Source organism: Pteropus medius, unplaced genomic scaffold (genome assembly GCF_902729225.1).
Source record: "Pteropus medius unplaced genomic scaffold, Ma_sr-lr_union100, whole genome shotgun sequence".
NCBI classification, from domain to species: Eukaryota; Metazoa; Chordata; class Mammalia; order Chiroptera; family Pteropodidae; genus Pteropus; species Pteropus medius.
Genome location: NW_024355523.1, coordinates 551,073 through 576,078, shown reverse-complemented (window position 1 = coordinate 576,078; position 25,006 = coordinate 551,073). Strand labels below are relative to the sequence as shown.

General features: G+C 37.6%; 1 long non-coding RNA gene across 1 annotated transcript; it reads right to left on the bottom strand.

Annotated features, from left to right (window-relative positions):
• Positions 1-24,592, bottom strand: LOC120599672 (uncharacterized). The gene is made up of 3 exons (XR_005651968.1): positions 24,502-24,592; positions 4,485-4,574; positions 1-206 (listed from the first exon to the last, which is right to left on the bottom strand). It is a non-coding gene; the product is annotated as an uncharacterized LOC120599672 (long non-coding RNA).
• Positions 24,593-25,006: the final 414 nt, after the last annotated feature.

The following is a 25,006-nucleotide window of genomic DNA, read 5'->3' as shown; positions in this document are numbered from 1 at the left end:
TCATGTTGGTATAACTGAAACTTTAGTTTACTTGTAGTGGAAGAGTGAAGGTCCTCTTCGACTCTTGGGTCCATTCTTATATAAGTAAAGATGAATTGATTTGTTTTGGGAGCAAATGTTATACATTTTTTCAATTATGCCAGTTTCCAGGTGAGCATGCAGTGGGAAGGGATGCCGAGGAAGGTCACGGCTCCTCCTTCTTACTCCTAGAATCCACACAAAGTAGGAAAAAAATGGCATGTTTCTTAGTGGTTTAAACACACCATTCCTGATTAGCATATTTTTATTAGTTTTTTATCTCAATATCATCTTCATGAAAACATTAACTTTTTTTTAATATACTGAGAAAATAATCATTAGAAGAAAATGTCAGGATGTCTAATGCATCCCACAGAATATATATTTTCTAAGAAAAGTGTTGGATAAATAAACTCAAAGAGTAAATAGCAAAACCTTAACTTCTTGGCTTGATATTTCAGACTCTCCACAATCCGGCACCAACATATGTCACATTAATCCACACATACACCTCAGAGCACCGAGCACGAGGTTTTTGCTGACCCCGCCACCATTATTGCTCCTTCTTCCAACGTCTCAGACATTGATTCAGGAAATATTTCTGGACATTTTCTTCCCACTTGCAGAGTTCATCATTCCCTTCTTTGTTCTAGTTTTTACTGATTACACTTAAAACTTGTACCCATAATTACATCTCTTCCACCAGGCTATAAGTTTCCTGAGGGCAGAGTCAAGTTGCTGCTTAAAATTGCTTTTCTTTAATCATTTGTTTTTATTTTATAATCTATGCTTATCACACAAACATTTTTTCAAGATAAATCAAAAGACATATCCCTTCAAATCCTTTCATATTGGTTAATCAACTGTTTATTTTCCATTGGCCATTCTAGTTTCACTCCAAATGTTTACACAATTTCACAGTGTTCTGAAGCAGTACAAATGCCATGCGAATAGCTGATATATGCTGAATTTGAACAAGGGGCCAGATGTTCTCTGAAGCATTTTTATACTCAATATCTCATTGATAATGAGGTAGGAGCTATGTATCGTTTCTATCTCAAAGATAAGAGAACTGGAGCCCAGGTAGGTCATACAATGTGCCAAGGCAAGTGGTAGGGTACACATTCAAACTATGAGCTATGCTTTCTCACCCACTGTTCTACACAGCCTCTCAGAGCAGTCTTTGTAAGCTGTCCTTTTTACACTCAACATTGAATTGTCAACATTTGCCATATAATCTAGCTTTTAAGGAGTTTTTATTTATATCATAGCAATGTAACTCATTTCAAAATCCAAAAGACTATTACAAAAAAAATAAACACAGTAACAAATGTCTTACTCATTTCTTTCTAGAACCTAACACAAAGCTTTTACTTGAATTGTCAGATCTGTTGATTTGATTTGATCAAATTCCTTAGATCTCTGTAGGAAAGTATAGTATCCTTGTCTAAGAAGAAGTGTTTTTCCAAGGTGACAAATGCTTCTTAGAAGAGCAAGCATGGTTAACACAGCCTTCATTTCTTTTTTGTGCTACTGCGGAGCATGACACATAATGAGTGTTTAATACATATTCTTCCTCTAATTCACTCATTTGTCTGGCTGAATCAGTCTTCTTAGTAACGACTCTGAAATTTTGGACTGATCTAATCACAATATTGCTACTATAAACAAATACTTAACTCAGAAATTATTTAAAATCACACATATTTGTGTGACTGTGGAGGTCTTACGAACCATCTTCGACTCTTTCTTGCCACATCTTCCCTCTTCCTTAATGCTACTTAAGGTGACAAGGAGACATGCCAAGAGTTCCTGGTTTGCTGACAGTGCATTCAGTCATGAGTTGCTAAAATCCAGCTTTATCAAGTTACAAGTAACGAATAATTACCATGCAGCATATCACCTGGAGTGCCATTATGCAAATTTGCATATGGCTCAGCTGCATAGTTTAGACAAATATTTATCATCATCCTAAAGCCTGCCTTGCAAAGAAAAAACAGGCCAAGTGGTAGTCTATCATTACACATTTGCTATTTTTTAAAACAGAAAAGAACTAGGCTGTGTTTATCTAGGACACTAAAACTTTCTGGAGGAAGTTTTTAAGAAAACTTTGATTAATCTTAAGAAGAGACAATTCAGAGAAAAGAAGTGAGCTGTCTTCGAATATGTGAGGGGCCAACATGTAGAAGAGGGAACAAGCTTGACTTCTCTTGTTCTGAAAGGCCACTTTAGAATATGTGGGTCAGAATCAGAATTACAAAGAGACAGCTCTCAACTCTATCTAAGGATCTAAGGCAGAACTTTTTTTTAAACATCAAAGGGGCTATTCTTGGAAAGTGGATTTATCTTATTGCTGTGTACAAAATGTTTATATACTTTAAATATGTGGAGTTTTGTTTCTTTACCAAATGAATCAAACATCCAGCTGAATATGTTTCTTTTTGTCACCTTGGAAGGTTATATTCCAGAGAGGCTGCTCTTGACCGGGAGAGTTTTAGAGCACCCCTTGGACAAGAGCTTGTGGACCATTTTCTCCTGAAATGCCTCTGCGATGGCAAATCCTCAGTATTTAATTTCTGAATTGGTCAAAAGGTATCCAGACTCATCTCTTGTTTATGAATAAGGTGATTAATGCAGCTAGAGGGCACTTTTGAGGACTCAAAATGTCAAAATCAAAAGGAAGGTGGTACTATGAATTTTGAGATAGAGCTACTTAGGAGATTTCTCAAAAAAAATTCTTGCTGAGACGGCCCCAAAGGCCTCCTTAATCCTACCAGTTTGGGAAATAGAAGGTCAGCTATTCACCCAAGCAGGAAAATTTTTTTCAGCATGTTTTTTCTCTCATGACTCAAACCAAAAATAGAAAAAAGAACAGTGTTATATGCCGGAAATGCTCTATGAGCTCCCAGGAACAGAGAGAGATGAAATGTGACAACTGGACTTGGGTATGAGCCATGGCTCTGCTACTACCAGCTGGGCTTCCGGGATACATGACACAATCTCTGAGCATTTGTTTCCTTACCTGTAAGATTAAAATGACAACAAATACCTCAAAGTGTTGTAAGAATTTAAAAATATAAATAAGTATTCACAGTGCTCAGCACATATTAAACTCTCAACACATTGTAGCTGCTATAACAATTACAATTGTCAGTTATTTTTTTTTTAAATTCTGGATTGCCCTTCCCATTGTGCTTTCTCATTTCATCCATTGTTTTGCCAATTTTAAAATTAGTTCGCATAAATACTTCTTAATTAACCCTACCAATTTCCAGCCCCCTTGCAATCCTCTTTAAGGGACTTTGACGGCATTTTTATATATAACTTGAAGTTTAGGGGAAAAAAGCTGTCTTTTAAAAGAAGTTTTATCATCTAACTACACACAGCCTACACTGTATGTTTCAGTACTATCACAGTGTACAAGCTAATAAAAATTTGTAAAGATTTTTTAAAGATTTGGGATAAGAGTGTTTGGTGTGCGGTGAACACAAGACCAAGACTGTGGACATTGGAACAGACTGCCTGGGACAAACACTCTTACTTGCTCTCTGATACTAGGCAAGTTGCTGAATAACTGTGCATCTCAGTTTTTTGACCTTTTAATTGGGTATAAAGTAGGACCTACCTTATCGGGCTAGTGTGAAGATTTTAAAACATTTTACTTGAGGGTAAAAAGCATTTAGAACAGTGCTTGGCATACAGGGAGAGCTTAATGAGTGGTAGCTATGATTATTGCCGTTAGTAGTCCATTGTAGCAGCGACGCAGGGTTCAAAATTATGGAAGAAAAAGAATAATAGGAATAGTGGATGCAGATATTATTTTGGTATCCAAAACTTCTTGTCAAAAGTTATCTTCCCTTGATTAACTGTGGAATATAATCCAGTGACTGACAGGCATGCTATAGTAGGTTCTAGATGCTACAGATATGATGAGATGCCAATTGATCAAGATCTTCAGACATCACAGGCAAGTCCAACATGGACTACCTTTAAAATCACTCCAGTATTCATGAGCTATCATATTAAACATTTTCCCCAAATTATACTTTTATATCTGATGCATGGAAATTAGATGCATGGTTTAGCAATACAAAAAAATTACTGTTTCATCGGTACGGCAAAGAACAATGTTATACATTTATGAAAAGGGAGAAAATTATAAGTAGAAGATAAGTCCTATATCCTGAATTTAAGCTCCAGTTCTACTAGAAATTAGCTGTATGACTTTGAGATAGTCTTGTCTTCTGGGCCTCAGTTTCCCCAGTTGTTGAAAGGAAAAAGTGAGTTACCAAACATTAGTCATCCATAGAACCGTACAATTATTGCCATATCCATGAATATATTCATCCTATACAAAATCTTTGAAATCATGGTTTTCATGCACTATTTAAAATTTTTATAATGCATATTGAAAAATTTATTAAAAGTTTAAAAATAATTCATCCTTCTGCAATCTAGAATCATACCTTGTACAATCTAGAGCAGACTCTTTGGGGAACATTAGAGTAGTTGATCACTGAAGTCTCTTACAATTCACAGACTCAGTCATGCTATATCTGGAAAAGAAGAAAAAGAAAAGAAAGAGTAGTGTGGAGATAATATTTACTTTTGCAATCTCCGCATGATTTTTAAATTTTTAGTTAGAGGAGACAGAACCAAGCAAATCATCTCATAAAATGGAAGATTCCATCTAATCTCAAAGTCAATGTTTTGACCAACATATATAGGTACTTTAGATACAGCAAGAAAATTGAAAACTCAAAGCACAATACTGTTGAGAGAACTGAGTCATACTCATCAGTACAAATGGAGGGCAAGATAGCGTGACTCAATTTCAACCTGGAAAAGAGTCAAGGAATATGTGATAGAAAAAGGGTAGGAAGTTACACAATAAGAAATGAAAAAGATGTGATGTGAGGACAAGGGGAAAACAAAATGTTTGTTCTTTTGCATTCTCTCACTTTTTCTCAGTTGTCGTCTTTGTCACATAAAATTTACTGTTTCAAGTGAATCAGAACATCCTAGTAGGTTGTTAACGACCTTCATAAATCAGGTAAATTATTTTTTTCTTACCATTTTTCTTCTTCAATAATTTTATGATCAATGTATGCTGCCTCTCATTCAAGAAAGTAGTGGCCCTGCCTTTTCTGTGTTAAGGAAAGGCTAATGGAAACCAAAGGGCTCACCTCACTGGGTGGCTTTTCTATCTTTCCTAAGCCTCAAGGCTCTGTCTCTGACCAAGTCGAGAACTGTTTACAGGATGATGGAAGCCAAAAGAAGGGAATCTTTCCTCTAAGAGTTGAGTCAGAAGTGGTCTTTTTGTGGAAATGCAAAGCTCAGCACTATGAGATGGATAAGAAATAGGTGAGAAAAAGGCCTCTTTGCTGTCCGGCTGTCCTGTCTTCTGGTTTACTGAAGGGGCCTCGAGCTCTTTGCTCCTTATAGCCTGTGTTTCTCAGCATCATTGAAGAGGCTCCTTGGGTTCCCCATGCGTTATCTTGTTAGAGCTTTGGGAATACTTAATTTACTTATAGCAAGGAAAGTATGGAGGAAAAAATGTCAACCTCTACACCAGAGTCACAGAAAATCCAGGGAAAAACTAAAGCCACAGCTGGACCCTAAGAAAGATTTCATAGTTTTACTCTCTCTACTCAGCTTTCTCTTCTTCCATTGTGGCAATGAATTATTCTTCTCCACTAGAGAATTGCTCTTATTCTTGAATACAAAATTTGCTCATTCTAACTTGTGAATTAACCATTTGAAGATTTGTGAGTATATTTTTCTGATGGTTTTCTTTTCTAAAGTTATGCACCATTGATCTTTTGAGAGTACACACAAAGGGATAATATGCACATCCTAGATTTCCGAGGGATTCCAAGCATTTTCCATGGAGGTTCCCAACATTTTTAAGAGAGACATTTTGTTTTTCCAAAGCCATGTGAGTGTACATTCCAAGGTGCACATAAATTGTATTGGTCCTGTACATCTCAGAAAAGCCACGGCGACAACTCCCAGTCACCTCTCTCTGCTTCTCCTTTCACCAGAAACTTTCATGAGCCCCCAGGGAGGAGAATTAATCTATTGACTTGGACCCCTGTAATAGATCGCTCATTGATTATGTTTAGACAGAGGGCAGTCGAAACCTTTATTTTATTATTGAAGACAATAAGTCACAGACCGAAGAGAGAATTCTTCCCAAAACTCAAACCTCACCCAGAAGTTGCTTCTTGCTCTTTGTAAGGCTCATAGCTCCCTGTGTTCTAGTACTTGCCTTACCATAGTATCATGTGACTATCATTAGGGTTTAAGTGACACCTCAAATTCCACATAACTCAAGAAACAAAAAGCTTCAAGAAGAGAGAGAATAACATGATGAGGATAACTTAATCGTTGCAAACATGGCAAACTTATCACCATTTTCTAAACAGAATTTGCTGCTTCAAAATTTCCATGTGCCTGCCTTTCGTGCTGTCTAAAGTGCCTTTTTCTCTCTCTTTATTTGTCAAGCTCCTACTCATCCTTCGAGGCCTAATTCAAGTGTTACTTTTGCCAGTAAAGCTTCTGTTAGTCTCTCCCTGGCTTCCACTGCCTTTGTTGGTAAATCTACTATAGCACACATGATGGTGAATTATGTGTGAGAACCCCATAATGCTGAGAATATTCAAATTTTGTCAACACTAGAGGCACACAGCAGACCCAAGGCCTTACTGAGAAAACATAATCCCATACTGATGAGCCTTTCAACTCGTAGTTATCTAACAGGAATAGGAAGCAGATTGTACAAACATCTCCAATTAGAAAACTGAATTAGACATCACTTGAGGTTTGTAAAGAGAATCGTTGTCAATCACTGCCCTTCTCAAATAAGATGATGATAAATACATCCACAGCCCAGAGGTGCTGGGGGGATGTATCGTAGAATGTGTGATATTAACCAGGAAAAAGGATGTACTGTGCAGGGATTTTACACCAGAAAATGATTTGGTGGTTTCTTCCACCTCTTTTATGGGAAGACCTCTCCACTGCTTTGATAACTAAACATGAACGACAAGTACTATTTTCTACCTGTGAATACTAATGAGTCACATTATTATGTTATGTTCGAATCTGCAGAGAGTGATTTCCAGAGCCTTGCCTGTTGTTTGGTCAGCTTGAGCTTACAACTTTAGGAAAGAGCAGGCTACTTTTCCCGGGTGTTGCTGTGTGTGCAATCACTAAGTAGGTGAATAGCATCCAGTAAAAGAGATAAAGGTTTTATGTCCCTTCAGAGAAGCAATGCAGTGTGACTTGAGGTAACAGGCCTAAGTTATGAATAGGCATGATCAGTGCCATCCCTGATGGATGACTACCTTATGAGACCTTTAAGAAATGCAGCAGGCTTATGAGAAGCACCATGGAGACATGAGCACCAAAGTGAAAGATGTAGCTTTCCCCCCTCAGGCTATCAGCATTAGGTCCCGCAGTGCTAATGTGAAGGCCATAAAACCCTTGCTCCAACCACTGTGGGGAGGATGGTTTTTCAGCAGTCATCACTCATACATAGGTAATTACCTTTCCTCTCCCTTCATTGTCTTGCTGCTAATACACAAGCTCAGGGTAGAGGCAGGTCATTTGCTTTCCGTAGTGATGTACTGTGTTGTCCACTCTTCCCTTTCTCTGTGAGGCCGAAGGCCACCCTCACTCTTCCAGATGAAAGATCTTTATATAATCATGGTAATTGGTGAAGCAATATGATCATTAGTCAGCACATAATTCTAGACAAATACACTCGATGACATGAAAAGTCACAAAAAATGCGGGCTCTTTTAGTTCACAATAAAAAAAGCTATTCCGATATGTTTCTTTGAAAGACTTTTAAGATCATTTTCAAACAGCACTGCAGATAGTTTTCAAAAACAAGTAGGCTGCCAACATCCTTTTGGAGACAACTGTGTGTGCAACATGGTATAGTGGGAAAAATTTAGAGTCAGCAATCTAGGCTCAGCCTCTCTTAAACCTGTGCCTTTTCGATTACGTTGTTAATGACTTGGACTCTGGTTTTCTCAGGGCTAACTACTATTTACTTTCTAAGGCTACTGTGAAGGTTACATATGGTTTTGGCATTAAGTCAGAACACAATAAATAGTAGCTTTTAACATGATTAGTTATATTATGATTATTACCTTGTTCTTAGCCTAAATTTACACCTACATCTAACAAACCATGTCTTCTTTCATATCAGTCACAGCTGAATGTGTTTGTAGAAGCAGTTCTGGGAATTGTCCTGAACTTTTAGTTAAATCTTTAAGATAATACCAAGTTTTGTCCACCTTGGGATTTGCAATATTAAGGTACTATCCTACTTTGCTCGCAAGTTAGATGGTAAAAAATAAACCTGCAGACTTTAAGGTAGAAGGAAGGAAAACAGGTTCCTCTGACAGCTCACTGGAAAGCATTAGAAAGTTCTGCTAGTACCTCCAAGCACAGAGACCCAGAACAGGGGTCGGAACAAAAGTTATGCTGGAAAGCTCTCAGGCATGATGTAAAAATTATAATAGAGACATTATAACACCAACAATTTGTGATGTGCCAGGTGTCATTCTAGGCACTTGGGAATAAAGTCATTAACAAGTTAAGTCCCTACTCTTCTAGAGTTTACCTTCTAGTTGAGGGAAAGAGAAATGAATGAATAAATATACAAATCTGTGAAGATAAGTGCTGCAAGAGGAGTAAAGCAGTTGTTGGGGGAGCAGGTGATGTGTCATTTTAAGATGACCATTAAAATGGTCAGGAAAAGCCTTGCTAAAAGTGATCTTTGAGCAGAGAACTAAAGAAAATGAGGGAACAGCCATTTGGATATCTGGGGAAAGAGGGTGTCAGGCATAAGAAATAGCAAATGCCTTTGAAAATTTTTGAAAAGAAAAATTACAATATGACATACATTTTAAAAAATCTCTCCAGATGCTATACTTGAGCTAAATTTTATATAAAGATCAGAAACAAGGAGACTAGTTACAAAGCTAATCCAGGAGAAGGGATGGTGTCATGGTCCAAGGTAGTGGGAAAGGTGTTAAGAGGTACAGAGTCTGGAAGTATTTTGAAGGAATAGCCAAAATGACTTCTCACTTGGATGTGGAGTGTGACAAAGTCATGGATAACGCTAACAGATTATGCTGAGTATCTGAGAAAGTAAAGGTGTCATTCACTGAGCTGAGGAAGATTGAGAAAGGAGTAGGTTTGAGCGGGAGGGGAGGATAAAGAGTTCCATTTTAGACATGTAAGTTTAAAAAGCACACAAGGGGGGCTGTTGAGCAGGCAGTTGGTTACCTGAGTCTACCGTATAAGGGAAAGGTCCCGATGTAGATATGGATTTGGGAGCCGTTAGCTTACAGATGGTAAATGAGGTCACCTAGGGAGTGAATGGAGAATGCAAGAGAAGAAATTTGAGGACTCAAAATTTGTTAAGCAGCCAAAGCAGAAACAGAAATATGATGTAACTGGAATCTCCCTAAATCCTATGTAATATGGAAGGAGTCCCAGAGTTTTTGCATGCTCTGGAGCTGACTGGCATACTTGTAAGGAAAAGTGGTCCCCAGGTGATGCCAGAGAGATACTCAGCCTAAGCCAGGACCAGGTAGGGGATTGAATCCTTAGGCTTTGACTCCACCAGGATCTGACTTAACCAAGAAAGAAAATCTTCCAAGATCATGAGCTACAAATTAACCATCAGATGCCAGCAGGACACCACTGGCCAGAGGAAATATGGCATTGCCTGGGCCTAGAAACCAAGAAAATGCTACAAGGAACCAGGCACTAAGCTCTAGGACTGCTCCTCTTCTCTGCCTCCGTGTAGTCACATAAGTCCCTTCCTTCATATTCCCAGATCCATATTGAAGAGAATCAGAAATGGGGAAAACATAAATACAGATTTATCTAAAAGACACTGAATTTTATATCAGATGCTATTGAAATTAGCAACAGAGTTTAATGAATTAGACTAAATTTAGTATTCAATCCTATCTGTTACCCAATAAAGAAGGGCTTCTTAAAATTATTAAATGAATTATGAAAAATACAGAAACTGTGCTTTCTTTGCATATTTAAATGTGGTATGTAAATTTACAATAAAAAATGTTTATAAAAGCATCTTTTCAACTGTGAAGTATTAATCCGAGAGATGTAGGAGTATGGGGGGCACACAGAGAAGCCCAAGAAGCATCAGGAGTTTGGAACCTAGAACACATGTCTAGAGGTTACCATAAGCTGGTACTTAGGTAAAACTATGAAAAAGTGAATTAGACTTAAGATAATTTAATTGAGGAAACAGTAAATATCTCAGGGCATTAACAGAATCACATCAAATATTATAAGTTATAAGATGTGCTTAGGGCTTTTAAGAAGCAACCTTTCTTATCTTTCATATTTTTTAACAAATTTCAAACCTGTCAAAGCCTCACAGGCCAAATTAGCAGAAAATCAAGGGTCTATTCTCTTTTGAAAGTTATCCAAGAACCATGGGAACTTAGTCAAAAGGAGTGGCATACCCTCACCTGTCACCCAGCCTGCTGACAGCAGCACAGAAGACCTAGATGTCGGAATACTAACCAGGCATCTCAAATGTATGGCAGAGGTAACTGCATCTTATTCCCAAGGTGAGCATTCCACAGAGGGGGCAGAATGATCCTCTTCTCAGCCAAAAATGTAATGTTCAAGTCCAACCAATAGTGCATGATCAGCAACACACAGAGCCTAAGTTTTTCTAAAATGAGACTGATATGATGTAGCTGCTGACCCAATGTATAGCCTAGATCTCTCCCTTCTAGACCAAAGGCACTGATTTCTCTAGCCACCTAGAGGATCACCTGCCTGCTCATGGCTCACAGCTGAGTCCCTGCCCAGGAAGACAGTTTCCTCTTTCTCAGTGTATGCACCTTCCCCTGAGGTAACTCACACTCAAGAATTGACCGGGGATGGACAAACAAAGACCTAGCCCCCTTGTCTAAATTTGGGACAACTCAGAGGAGTATCTTAGCTTCCAAATTCCTCACTGTGAACTGCATCACAGTTCGACTTCTTTCTCTGGCCAGTCCTGTTGATTCTGCTCTTTGAGGTGTGTTATTCCTCAGAGATCTCCCCAGTAACCGACCTGAACACAAATCTTTATCTCAAAGTCTGTTTCCTGGAAAAACCGAACCTGACAGACGGTTGATGATCTTTTGACTTTAAAAGTCTTTCCCAGTTTTTCCTCCTCAACCTCACCTTTCATTGCCGAGATTCTTCATTGAATTGGACCCCATCTTTGGCAATAAAATCTTTCCTTTCGGTACTTAATCTTCAGTCTCTTAATCTGCGTTTTGCCTTTATTAGGAGGCCATCCTACCTCCAAATGCTTCGGGGAAAGAGAATAAAGAATCTAACCAGTCTACTATTTCTAGCTGCTTTTATTTCCGCCACTTTCCTGTGTTGTCATTGAAGATTCAGTAAGTCCATCCTATTTACTGAAACTCTTCATGGTTCTCCACACTTTAGCTTTTAATTTACTCTCATGTATTCAGATCCAGTTCGCAAAAGGAACTATAGTGCCAGGGTGGCTGGAGCCTAAAGGGCTTTCAAGTACAGTCACCAGCTGCCAAAACCAAGCCTCTTCTGGTTACAACCCCAGCCAAGAAACTAAGGCCAAGACTGTTCCACCTGCCTTAAAGCGTTTCCTCTTAGGGCGCTTTCTTTATTGCCTTTCAACCTCATCAGGAGCTTGTGAATACAACAGAGCGTTTCTTGTAACATTAATTTCAAACATTTCACAAGGAGAAGATTCGAAAGTCTTAAATGAATTTCTCCCAGGAGGTTTCAAGGACCAAATCTATTTGCTTGTTGCCCACCCAAGAGTTTAGAAGAGTATTAGGGAGAGAAGAGCCAATTTATTACATCTGCATAACTAAGAGTCCCTGCCCTTGACTCTAGAAACAGCTCCCAGAATGGGAGGCAACTGGCAAATTCGAATGGTAGCTTCTTTACTTAAAAACAGTTAAGTGAATCAAATCAAGCAGCCCATTACAATACTAAATACTGAATTCTGGCTAATACCCAAAGCTTTAAATGGCAAATAATAAATCCCTTAATCCACTGTTTGCGCTTAATTTCAATTTTTAATTTAAGTAATGCTCTAAGTTTTCTTAGAGAGTTTCCAGTGGAAAATGTAGGCTGAACTTTTTTCCTCTGGTGCAAAATTAAAGATTTACAGAATACGAACACAATTTAACTTGGAATAATAGACACTAATGGCCTAAAATAAACTCATAATCTCTTCTGCTAACAATTATCTTGTTTGTTTGACTTGTAAACAACAGTTCATGAATGTGTTTATTATTGTTCCCTGCAGTGGATATTAACCTCTCTTTAGACTTTGTCTGAGTTTTCCATTTAGCTCACTTCATAAAAACATAGAGAACAATAAATAGGGAAAGGGGAAGAAAGATATGGTAATAGATTATTTTTGTTGCAATTTCCCTTTTGAGGTGAGAGAATGAATTCCATATGCATCTTAACCCCATATATTTGAATTTTTCTTGCTTTCTCCATCTTGGTAAATAGCACCGTTGATTACAGGGAAGAGATCCAGCTTTTATTCTAGCCATCTCTCCCACACATTACATCTTCCACCAAGCCCTGTATGTGCCACACTCCACAGAGCTCTTATTCCTTTCCCTCCTCTCAACTCCTACTTCTATTTCCTTCCTCAGGCCCTCTCTCTTCCTCAATCTCTTATTTCCTTAATTATTTCTAAACCTACTTCCTGGCTGCTGATATAATCCATCTCTAATCTTTCCTCTACATTGCCAATAAATTGATCTTTCTAAAGTGCAAATTTGATCAAATCACTTCCCTTCCCTCTGTATAGTCCACAATGACCAGCACAAAATCCTTATCCTTATCTTTAATTGTCCTCACCTGGTACTTGTATCTCTGGTCTCATCTGTTAAAAACATACATGTCATGGTCTAGCCCTGCTGAGCTCTTTACGGTTCTCTGAATACTCAGTCTTCTCTCTTCCCTCTGGGTGCACGACATTCTTCAACCTCTGATTGAATTTCAGTGCTCCCTCCTTTATAATATTCTGTAATCTCTAATCCTTCAGGATAAATACTTCTCTTCTGTGTATTACCAGAGCATCCTATATAGTCTGTGGGTTACATTAGTTACATTACACAGCTATTAGCTAGTTGTTATTCTGTCTTTTAGGTTCGGCATCCTTAAGGATAGAAGCAAAGTTTGGGTTTTTAATCCTCAGCGCTTAGACAGAACCTAGTATTTAACAAATTCTCAGTAAAAATTTGTAGAATGAATGAATTAATGAATGAATACAACACGGATACAATAAGAGGTCTAGGTTTATATTATTGTTACCTGATATATTGCCATTTCACTCAGAGAACTTGGTACAAAAGTGAAAAAGGTGTGCTATAAGAATTCCATGCATGCCTACAAATAGACTCTCAACCGGAGAAAGTAGTCTATCAACACATAACAGGAGCCTATCAGTTAGAAACTTCATTTGCCTGCTAGTTACAAGTATCCCAGTAGCATAAACAAGTAAAAGCTTTATTTTTCTATAGAAATGAAGTTTGAAGGTAGACTGTCCAGGGCTAATACTCCGGGTCTAGTATACTAGCAGCTCCACAAAATCATCAGGGACCTAAACGTTTCTTTTTTTCTGCTCCACCATGCATGGTCTTCAGCCTCTACTTGTGCTCATGGAGTGAGATAGTGGCTAGAGCTGCATCCATTACTTCTGCATTCTAGGGAACAGGAAGAAGAGAGCTTGCCTCCTCCCTCTGAAGGCATCTTTGCAAATGTCCCCCACAACATTTCAACTTACATTTCATTAGCCAGACCATATCAACATAACCATATTTAGCTATTAGAAAAAATAGAAAATAAGTTTTTTATTCAAATATTGTCCTGGATGCCTATTTTTTACCACCTTTAATAAGAAACCTCATCAGTATGCTTCATTATTTTACTTATATTACTCATTTAATGTTCACAGCAGTCTTATGAGATAGTTCTATGATTATTCCCATTTTTATAGATGTACTTAGGCATCAGATACAAAACGTGAAGTAATTCACAAGGTCACACAGTTGCTAAGTGTTAGAAATGAGGGCATAAGTATGTACCTAAGAAAGGCATTTAAGAAATATTCACTGGTTTAGGGATACTTATTTCTTATTTAAAGACTGTGTTTATTAATTGAACAAATATTTACTGAACATTTTTATTTTCCAGGTAATATGTTAGGTTATATTCTGGGAAATATATCAGTGAACATAGAGGTTACAGTTCAAGAACAGAAAACAAAAACTAAACACATACAGAGATTACAGATTATGAACAGTACTATATATAATTTAAATGATTTGATATGAAGTATATCAGTGAAGATAAACTAGGAGGTTAGGCTACGGTAACAAACAAACCCCTTCACTCGTACAATGTGGGTTGACAGGAGACCTCTGCTCATTGTGGTCAGCCAGAGACAGGCTGAGAAAGACACTATCTCCAAACTCCACAAACACCACAGCAAGAGAAAAATGTTGCAGGTTTCACAATAGTAATTAAGACTTTCTCCCAGAAGCAATTTAACACATGTAATTTCTACTCATATTTAAAGCCAGTCACGTGTTGAGAGGACCCTATTCCATGCACAGGGGACAGAGTAAGAGAATGACTTGGACTGATGAAGAGGCAGAAGTGCATCTTCTGTTCTGCAGCTAGAGAGTTTGGCAGCTTCACTTTCCTGTTCACTGATGATACTCTTCCTCCCTAAAGTGGATCTGCTGATTAGGGTTTTGTTTGGGATATTTTTCTACAAACACAGAAAGAGGCAATCATGCCTGGAGTTCCAGCTGGTCTACACTCTTCTCCTTTACCATGAGGGTTTTTGATCATACCCTATGAATTTGTCCAATAATATCTCTATAATCTTGGCACCACTGGTCACCTCCTCCCCGTAAATCTACCCATGAGAATTTGGAAGGAGAAATTTATCTCTGTCAACAACTTTTACTGAAAGATAGCACAGACAATTTCTCTAGTCACAGTCGCTGTAGTGTTTCCTAAAGTTAAAATGTCAAGAAAGTTTTGCTTCATGGTGTATAACCTTAATCAGACTCATTATTCCTTTCTAGAGAATATTTTATAATTACCATTCAAAATTTTCACTAGCAGGATGGGTCTATGTTTCTACTGCTTTCTTTGGCTTCAGTGAGAGAAATGATCATCTCATTTCTCGTGGGGCATAATTGGTCTATATCAGCAATTTTACTAAATGGTTTTACTACATGCTAAATTATTGTACATTTTTGGAAAACTGTGATAAAATTTGTGGAGCCATCCATCTTTTCTTGGCACCTTTCTGCTCTTTGGGTCTCTAATGGTTTCCATTATTTCTTCCCTTGTGATACATGTCTCTAATTTTTCATTATTGCCCTGTGGTTACTGTGCATTGCTATTTCAGTAAAGAAATTTTGAATCCTGGTGTACTCTACAGGTTTTTTTTCTGATTTATATTCATTTTTATGAAATGTTACTAAAGCAGAATCAATTTAAAATTGGCATTCTAAAGCATTCTAAGGTCTACTTTCTAAAACTGGAATTGAGCCAAGTATTTCATTTAAACAACAGGGGGAAAAAATTTTCATGTTCCATTAATAAAATGCCAATGTATTGATATTATCCTAAAAAGAACTATTTTAGCATTCATTATTTGCAGCATGATTCACTTTAGCTGGTATTCTTAGCTCAGTGATATTGTTCAACCTGAATTAAATATATGTTATACTAGACACTGCTGTTTTCTCATACAATAGCTATTCTCTCTTTAAAAAAACAACAACAAAAACAAAAACAAACTGAAAGCAGTTACACTCTGGTTGACAATGCGCCTGTCTAGGAACTACATTTCTCAGCTTCCTTAGCTGCTAGAATAGCCATATAATCCAGTTTGGGTCAATGGGTAGTAAGTGGTAGTCACTGGATAAGACTTCCGGGAAAGCCACTTAAAGAATAGGCTGACTTAGATGGCTTACGTGTTTGCCCTTGATCTTACCCCTTCTTTCTTTATGGATTGCAAAAATGATGATTATAAAACAATTATCTTGTATTTATAACATTAGATATTAATTTTTTTAAAAAACAAAGGGATGACAGTTGTGTGCATGTGTGTTAAATTTCTAGATTTCTCTAGTGTTTTTCTTTTTATCAAGTTCTAGTCTAATTTTATAATAAACTATCCTGTTGAAACCCTTTAGGTAAAGTTTTAAACTTTTCTTTCCTGCATTAAATTTATTTCCTTGTTTTTTTGTTTGTTTGTTTGTTTTTTGTCTTTTAGTTAATCTATTTGTTACCTCTTTATTCATACTGAGCACAGTTGTCTCTTTCAGTGGCAATAAAACTAATATTCTACTCTAGCCTCAAGGAAAGGATTTAATTCTTCACTTATACATTCTTCATATACCATGGCATCTGCTACTGTAAGAGTTATTCTGAAAGCCGGTAGCATAAAGACTAACCTCAGACTATCACTAAGGAGTTCCTAGCATAGGTCAGTCTTCATGTGGCAGAGACAGTTATCCAGCAACTCTCTGGGACCTCTAGGCATCCCCATTTTCCCCCAAGTGTAATGAAAGCTACTTTTCTAACTGCATAATTAAAAGGCGATAAGTAATTTCCAGAATAAGTGGAATAGCCTATCCATGGAAGCAGAAATTCTTACACCACTTTAAAAAGTTTTTATAGCTTCGAACATATTGTGATTCAGTCGATTTTGGGTATAATATATAAGTTTGTGACTCACTTTTTAATGGAGTGTTTCGGGAGGTATTTCAAGAAACTAGTATTCTGTGGAATATATTTTGTAAAAAGTGGACACATGAAATATGTAGACATTACATTAATGCCATAGAGGCAGGAGTCCCCAACTCCAGGGCCGTGGACCGGGTACTGGTTCGTGGCCTGTTAGGAACCAGGCCACACAGCAGGAGGTGAGCAGCAGGCGAGCAAAGCTTCATCTGTATTTGCAGCTGCTCCTTAGTGCTAGCATCACCGCTTCAGCTCCACCTAAGATCATCAGGCATTAGATACTCATAGGAGTTCCCATCTCTGGTGCCAAAAAGGTTGGAGACTGCTGCTATAGAGTATTACCAAGCATTAGATTAATACTATTATTCTCAGTAGTCCCTATTAGATCAAAGATAACAAACTGTATACCTGTAAAAAGAAATTATTTGATAAAACAATATCTAATATTATAATATTGAAATTGATTTGTAATTAGAAATCCAAATGTAAACTTTAAGCATAAAGGAATGAGTCAGTCTTAAGTCTTAACTTCTCAATGAAATAAAGAAAGCAATTTATAGGTTTACATGACAAATGTACATTATGGTGATGCCTAGTAAAATGACTAACAACTATGATGTTCCATAGTCTATGATTTAAATTATTCCTTCATATTTATTTCAAGATTCCAGAATTCCAGGGGGAAATAAAACTCAATTTCAAAAATAAACGGTGCAGTTTGAGATGAAAGCAGGCAAGCCTTTCCCTTGTGTAGAAAGGGCTATTTCTAAACTGCAGGGAAATTAATCAGCTTGTCAAAGGGCAGCATTAACATACAATGTGGGACATTTGTTGAACAAATAACTGTAGAAGCCTCTTCTATGTAAGACCTCTGGCCTCAAACATCTAACTAACTTATTGGAAAGTTGAAAGAAAAAAACTCAGTTGAGATAAATGCCTTATGAACCAAAGGAGCTCAGGGAAGAGAATAAGAGCACTTAACTGTAATGAGTAGGAAAAATGTCCTCATAGAGATAGCATTTGAACTGGCATCTAAAATCAGAGAATCTTAGGTTTAGGAATTCAGAGGTGGCAAACTCATATTCTAAACATGTAGCATAAATAAAAGATGTGAGCTGAAGCCAAAACACTTGGGAATATTGGGACTGTGGTGAAGTAGAATTTGCTTGCTCTGTCTAAAGGAAGCAATCTGTTATTAGTAACATTAATTGTCACCAAATGGAATCTGGCTCAGTGGTACCATATTTTCTGAATTTTTTCCCCAAGAAACTTGAAATTGCAGATTTTTATGTGAATCTTGATGTAAATATTGACAACTAAATTCATCTGTTTTATAGCTTTTTGTCTTTTAGTTTATCCATTTGTTGCTTCTTTATTCATACTGAGCACAGCTGTCTCTTTCGGTGGCAATAAAACTAGTATTCTACTCTAGCCTTGTAATATAAGCCAAATTTAGCTGTGAACTATTGGTTCCATATCTCCACTTTAAGATCATCTGGTTCAGCACTTGCCCACTTTAGAACCTTGGATCTCTCCTATGACTTTCCTACCAAGTGGTCATCCATTCTCTGATTTAACTCCTTCTGCCATAGGAATCTTAATGCCTGGCAAGGCAACTTGACTAACACTCAGAACTAAATGAAGTGGTCTGAGGTGAAGAAGGAATATAATCACCCTTGTTCCAGGTATTACATTTTATATCAGTCAGGTATCAGTGCATGCAATGTAAATCTACCTAGATATTTCAGTAGAAAAGGATTTACATAATACAAAATTAGACTTGCTGAAGAAGAGAGAGACAGCAGGCCACCACCAGATTTCAGGTATGACAGACTGCCGAACTTTCCAAAGCAAGGCACTTTTTCACATAACATATTTTTGTGGGCATTAGTATTGAATTGATTTCATTGCCATTACGAAAATGAAACAGTGGTAATTTGTTTCCTTTCTACCATAGGGAACTACCTCATTCGAGGTTCTGCCCCATCCAGGAAGCATTGCATGACCAAAAACTGGCTTATCCAGAGATACTTAACTTAGCCCTCTTGTCTTAATTTGATATAATCTATTGTCACCTAGCAATTGTGCTCCCCATATGTAGGATTGAGGCCTCAAATGTGATAACCTTGAAGGTTAGTTTTATCTCCAATAAAACTTCTGCACGAAAATTTCCATCTTGGAGTCTGTTTCCAAGAACCCAACCTAAGACCGTTAGCTTCTCTGGATCTTAGCCTCGCAATCCATTAAAATAAGGATAATAAAATTTTCCATGCAAAATTACACTGAGTGGATAGTTGTCATTTCTCTGAACTTTTTCCTGGGTTTAAGAAATTGGTGGGAAATAAAAACTGTCTCCTCAGGTAGGAGCTGAAAATGCTAGTTATTTTTTTATACATCTTTGCAGCAAAGGTAGAGCCAAATGATATCATCTCTCCAATATCTTTCCATTCTCTCAAGAACTGGTAAAGGACAGTAGCAGCAGAGGCTGAAGTTTTATAAAGCAGAAATGACAGTGACGTTAATGGTGCAAACAACTGCTGTGAAGTTAATTTTCTAGCATAGAAGTTGTTAGTGACCAAAATCTAGTTTCTGGTAGCAGCTCTGATTTTTACCAACAGAAGTTTATGTGGTGTGGGTATTGTTCTAGCTAGCTGAGTTTTCAGCCTGGTTCTCTAGCCCTCCAAATATCTCCGTGGTATATCAAAAGGGTAGACCTCTTTTTCATAGCATCTTTTTCTGTTAAGTGAGTCGGAGTTAGCGTCTATTATTCACAACTAAATATTTGATTGAGGATTAAATGGTGTAATGTGTGTAAAGCATGTGACAATATTTAAACTAAGCACATGGTAAGTGCTGAATGCACTTTGGTGATTGTGAGGAGTAACTGGGGTCATAAATGGAAAGCATCTAGAACAGTGGCTTGCACATATAGGATCGTCCCTGAGTACTACATTGTTGGCTAAGGCTGGGTGTGGGAGTTGAGGACTTGGACTGAACTAAGATGGTTCAGTCTTGACAAGCTGGCATCTGAACCCAGCTCTCCTTAGGAACACTTAGTTCCTAAGGATGCAGTGCTCTTTGATTAACTGGTATTCCGGTGCCAAGTCTTGGCGTCAGCCTCCATCCCATGTTTTTGAAGCTGAAAGCTTTATAAAGAAAATTGGTCTGTTTACCCTCAAGCCACAGCTGTATTGTCATCAGGTGCCATGGAAGAGAGGCAGATGGTCTCAAAGTACATTCACATCAGCATTTACTAGAAAACTTAATGCTTTCTATGTTCTCAGTGTTTCTAGAAAGAGCTGAGAATCTTTAACATTATTTATCACAACAAAACTTATTTAAAATTTGTTGCAGGAAATTTTATAAGTCAAAGATTTGGAAGTTGTCTGGTGGCTGATTTCCTAGATTTTACTAGGCAGAACCCTCATTTTCTTAAAAATAAGATATATTTATATTTGCTTCATTGAGACCTGAATTCACACAGATACAAACTTTTCCAAAGCTAGGGCAACAATCTCTGACATGAGTATTGATCAGAAGATGTGATTCATCAGTCTTCATTTTTAATTATGTGAACAAGAAAAAAAAATCCTCAATTAAAATGGGAAAAGAGAGCCTGACCAAATTAAATCTTCTCTAGCACTCAAGCAGAGGATATGCAGAAAGACGTGATTTTGAGTGTGTTTACTCTGCTTAGAGATGGAGGTTTTAATAATCAAATGTGTTCTCAGAAATATTAATATACTGAAGTACAAAGAAACTAAATATTTTAATTATACTTTTACATATAATATGTTGCATATGCTCTGAACAAGTTCTGATTTTCTCCGGTCAAATTAATTTTTTAAATTACAAAGTAATAAGACATTCTGCTCTGCTTCTTCTTTTTGTGAAGTGACTACTTCCTGCAGGGGCCTGACCTGGGCTTGTCCGGTGAGTGGTAGTAAGGCTGTTTTATCTAGTGTCCATTATTAAACTCATGATAGTCACTCATCTAAGGCACATTCAACATCACTATCAGCACCAAAGCCGAAATGTGTCTCCATTTGTCCTACTTCCAAATATATCCCTATTAAAAACTCAGATAAGGAGCAAAAAGTACAATTTTTGTTTTCTCCACAAACTTGCACATCAAGGTCCCTGATGACATCATTGAAATTCTGAATCAATCAGCCTTAGGTTTATCCCACCTCTGGACTCTTTGTTACGTGAGAATAGTAAGTTCCACATTTGAAGCTAAAAGCAAGTGAATTGATACACATGACATTTTTCTCTACCTCTCTCCATGCCTCCCTCATTTTCCTGGTTTTAAAATACCCCACATAGAATTCTACCCCTCTTATTTTTTTTTAAATCCATTCACATATTTATTGACCACCTTCTCTGCTTCAGGCAAAATCATGGAATCACTTCATCAGTAATTTCACTTTCTTCTATATCTCCAGCCTTTCCCTCTCAAATTTTCCCTTGCCTGTAAGTCTTCGAATTTTCTTTTCCATCAACACCCTGTCCATTCCCCCAAAACAATTTAATTCCATATTACACTATAACTAATAACCATCTCTCCCTTTTCCTTTAAAGTCAGGCTTATTTTAAGAGCTACATGTACTCACTAGATACGTTCTTACTTTTCATTCATCCATTAACGCATTACATCTGAAAAGACCCCAACACGCTGCAATGATTGTACTTCCAAAGTCTCTAATAGCTCTCAAGTTGCAAAAAATATATACATATATAATAATAATATTTCATCTTTCTTCCTTCTCTCAGCATTTGGCCTCATTGACTACTCTCTGTGAAACCTCTCCTGCTGTATATCCCAAGCGCCCACTCTCTGCTCCCACCCCTGTGAGATTCCGCCCTCAGTTATCCTCATGAGTACCTCCTCCTCTTCTCATCCTGTAAATCTTGATGTTACCCCATTTCCATCCTCCATGTTTTTTCCCTCAGCAGGCCTCCCCCTTTTCATTTCCATTCAGATGGAAATTTTAAAAACCGCTTCATCTCCCTTGTCAGATTCAAAAAAATAGTGATTTCGAAAGTGCTTTCAAATAAGAAAAGTGCTTTATAGACTATCACATAAGAAACACATAATCTTCATCCATATGCAGCTTCTTTAGATCATTTTTCTCCCTGATGACAAGTGGGAGCACATTTTTAAGGAGAGTATCTGAAGGGATTCAGGCACTAAACTGATCTATTGATTTTGCTGAGTAACACCTTAAGTAAAGGTGTGTGGAGAACAAAAGCAGTCATCAATCTTATTTTGAATGTTTCAGTTATGTAAGGATTATATCACCAGAGGTCAGAACCAAAAAGGGAAATTTCCACATACCAGAAATGAAGAAGAAACTCAAAGCCAGAGAAGTAAGTGGCATCCAAGGTAAGTTCTAACAGAGGATTTGGGCCTAAACTATAATGCCCACACAAGTAGGGGCATGTATCCCTTGCTAGTGGACCATGGACTAAACTATCCGTATAAATGCTACAGTCAGTCCTGTAGGGCTAATCCATATGTGAACTAGACTCTAGAAGACTTCTGTTTGCCACCCAAGAAAAGAATTTGGACATTTGCTATTAAAACGAGGCTCTAATAAAAACAATAATTACCCCTGAGGTATTGTAAAATATGTCTCTTGAAAACTAAGCGTACCAACTTAAGCATTCCGCTAAGGCCTGACTTTCACAGCATCAATACACATGGATAAATGGTCAGAATTAATCCTTCTCTTCTGGCATAAAATTAAAGCATGGTCCAGGCCAAGCCGAGGCGACAGGCCCCGGGAAAAGGAAACACAAAACGTTCTGTGAGCACACTCCCACAACGCCACACCTCCAGAGAAGATAATTAGCCAGAACAGGAGATTACAACTTTAAATAAGTTTTAAAGCACAAAAATAAGCAAACTACCATGATAAGAGAATTTGTACCCCAAGATGTGAAGATAAATTATGTGAAAGGACTTGAGAATAAGTAGGTTGAAATGTTTAAAAAGATAAAGGAAGAAATAAAAATCCTATGAAAGGAAAGGGCAGTATGGAAAAAAAATAAGTTTGAAAAATAACAAAATAGAAATTTTATAAACAAAAACAATCCTCAATGATAATTACAGTAATAAATTTGAGAGTTAACAAATTAGGAGGAAAATATGAGTCTAACGTGAGATAGAAATAAAAATATGAAAGAAAAGTTAAAAGATTGAGAAAATGTAATGAACAAAAATTAAAATCATCCTGCCTCACTATTTAACAAACTCTTTGGCCCTTAAACCCATGCTGATACTCAGCACCAAGTGGTTTTACATACAAGTCATCTGGCAGCGTCTCTTAGCCATGTTCACCATCACGCTCCTTCTGTCTCAACTTATTTGATCTTTGACTAAGAGCTTTCTGAGGGAGGCTGAGGCAACAAAAAGGAATATTAAAATTTCCTTTAGAGATCAATACTTGTCTGTTTTAGAAGCCAATACCCAATACAAGCCTCTCTCCGTTCCTTTCCCACTGAACCTCCCTTTGATACTTAACATAAATGATCACTCTCTCCCGTGATTTCCTCTCTCTCCAACTGCTGTTTCTTTCTCTCTCCCTTCAGGACTCCACCTGTGACCCATATTATCTTGGTGGCACAGTAATGGGATATCAGAAAGTAATTCTAGAAGAAAGGCTAGATAGCAAGGAGAAAAGAAAGATACATGAGTTCCAAATTTCTTAGCATGATACATACGATTCTGCCTCATCTTAAATCTCACTTTCATCTACCTTCTTCCTCCATGAGGGTCAACCACACTAAATTGTTTTCCCCTAAGTTAATGATGCTGGCACAAAATAAATATTGGTTGAATGAAGATCGTTAAATAAATAACTGCCTGGGCTCTGAAGCCCTGTGCTCTAACTATAAAAGAAATGTCCGTATATAAAAGATCTACCACAGGAAGTCTTCCCATGGGCTGATTTGGCTCACTCCTCAGGACTGTGGGTCCTGCTCTGTGGCTCTAGGGATATTGGGGTGGGCCTCACAATTAGCACAATACAATTATGTGTTGACTGTGGTAGGAAGTCAAGAAATACTACTTTTTTATATATGGAAAAATGATTGTACCTAAAGGAGCTCTGGTTTCTAAGTTCTGATTGGGGTTTTGTCTAAAAATGTTGTCTAAAAATTTTGTCTAAAAATGTCTAAAAATACTATGATATTTTCTATCCAAGTGTTGGAAAAAAATAAAAGCTGGTTTTCTTCTTTTCCCTCCCTCTCTCCCTCCTTCCCTTCCTTTCTTCCTTCTTCTAATTTCTTATTTTGGATTTGGAAGACTAGGAAAAACACTGTATTATTGTTTTTGAACTCCTAGATATTTCTAGAGAACTCTGCGCAGATAACAAATCCCTGGACACGCGACTGCTTTACTCTCCTTTTGCATGTTGCTCCTCAGTCATTAATATTCTGTACAGATTTTCTATTGTGATTCTCTATTCTTGGCCATAGCTAACCTTCCCCCTGCACCTGCCCCCAGGGTGCAGAGAATGCAGAGAGCGATTTAATTATGTTCTCTTTTGAAAATCAGACTTAGAGAGTGACTTTTATGTTGTTTCATAACACAACTATAACACAAACTAGAAATTAACAGACTCGGGTGAACCCCATTACCTCAGTAAGGATCCAGATGGCTGGTTATGACTGTCCCAGGGCAGAAACAGGTTGTAGGGCCAGCAAGTCTTCAGAGAATGAAGGAGCCCTTTCTCTCACTGTCTAAAGTTACTGTGAATCAAACAGAGTTTATACTTTAATAACTCACCTGCTTCCTTTCTAATCCATGATCTCCTTCTAGGAAAAACAATCACAGAGTCACTTCCTTTTAATGAGCCTGACTGATAAGCCCTGTGTCCCAGGTCACACAGAGATGGGGGTGGGGCCTTCACCTCTTTTTCTATGAGTACCTTTTCAAATCCCCTGCTAAGTAGAATGTTCAGACTTGTCATCAATGACTCAGAAAGAGGACAAGTCACCTGTTCCTGATGACATGGACTGGTGGCAGAAAAAGTCCTATTATTCTTGGGGGCCAATTCTACATTCCTAAGGTGACTTATTTCTAACAACCACCCACCACCACCATCCATCCCAAAACTAGTCTCTGCCACCCTGTTTTCTGCTT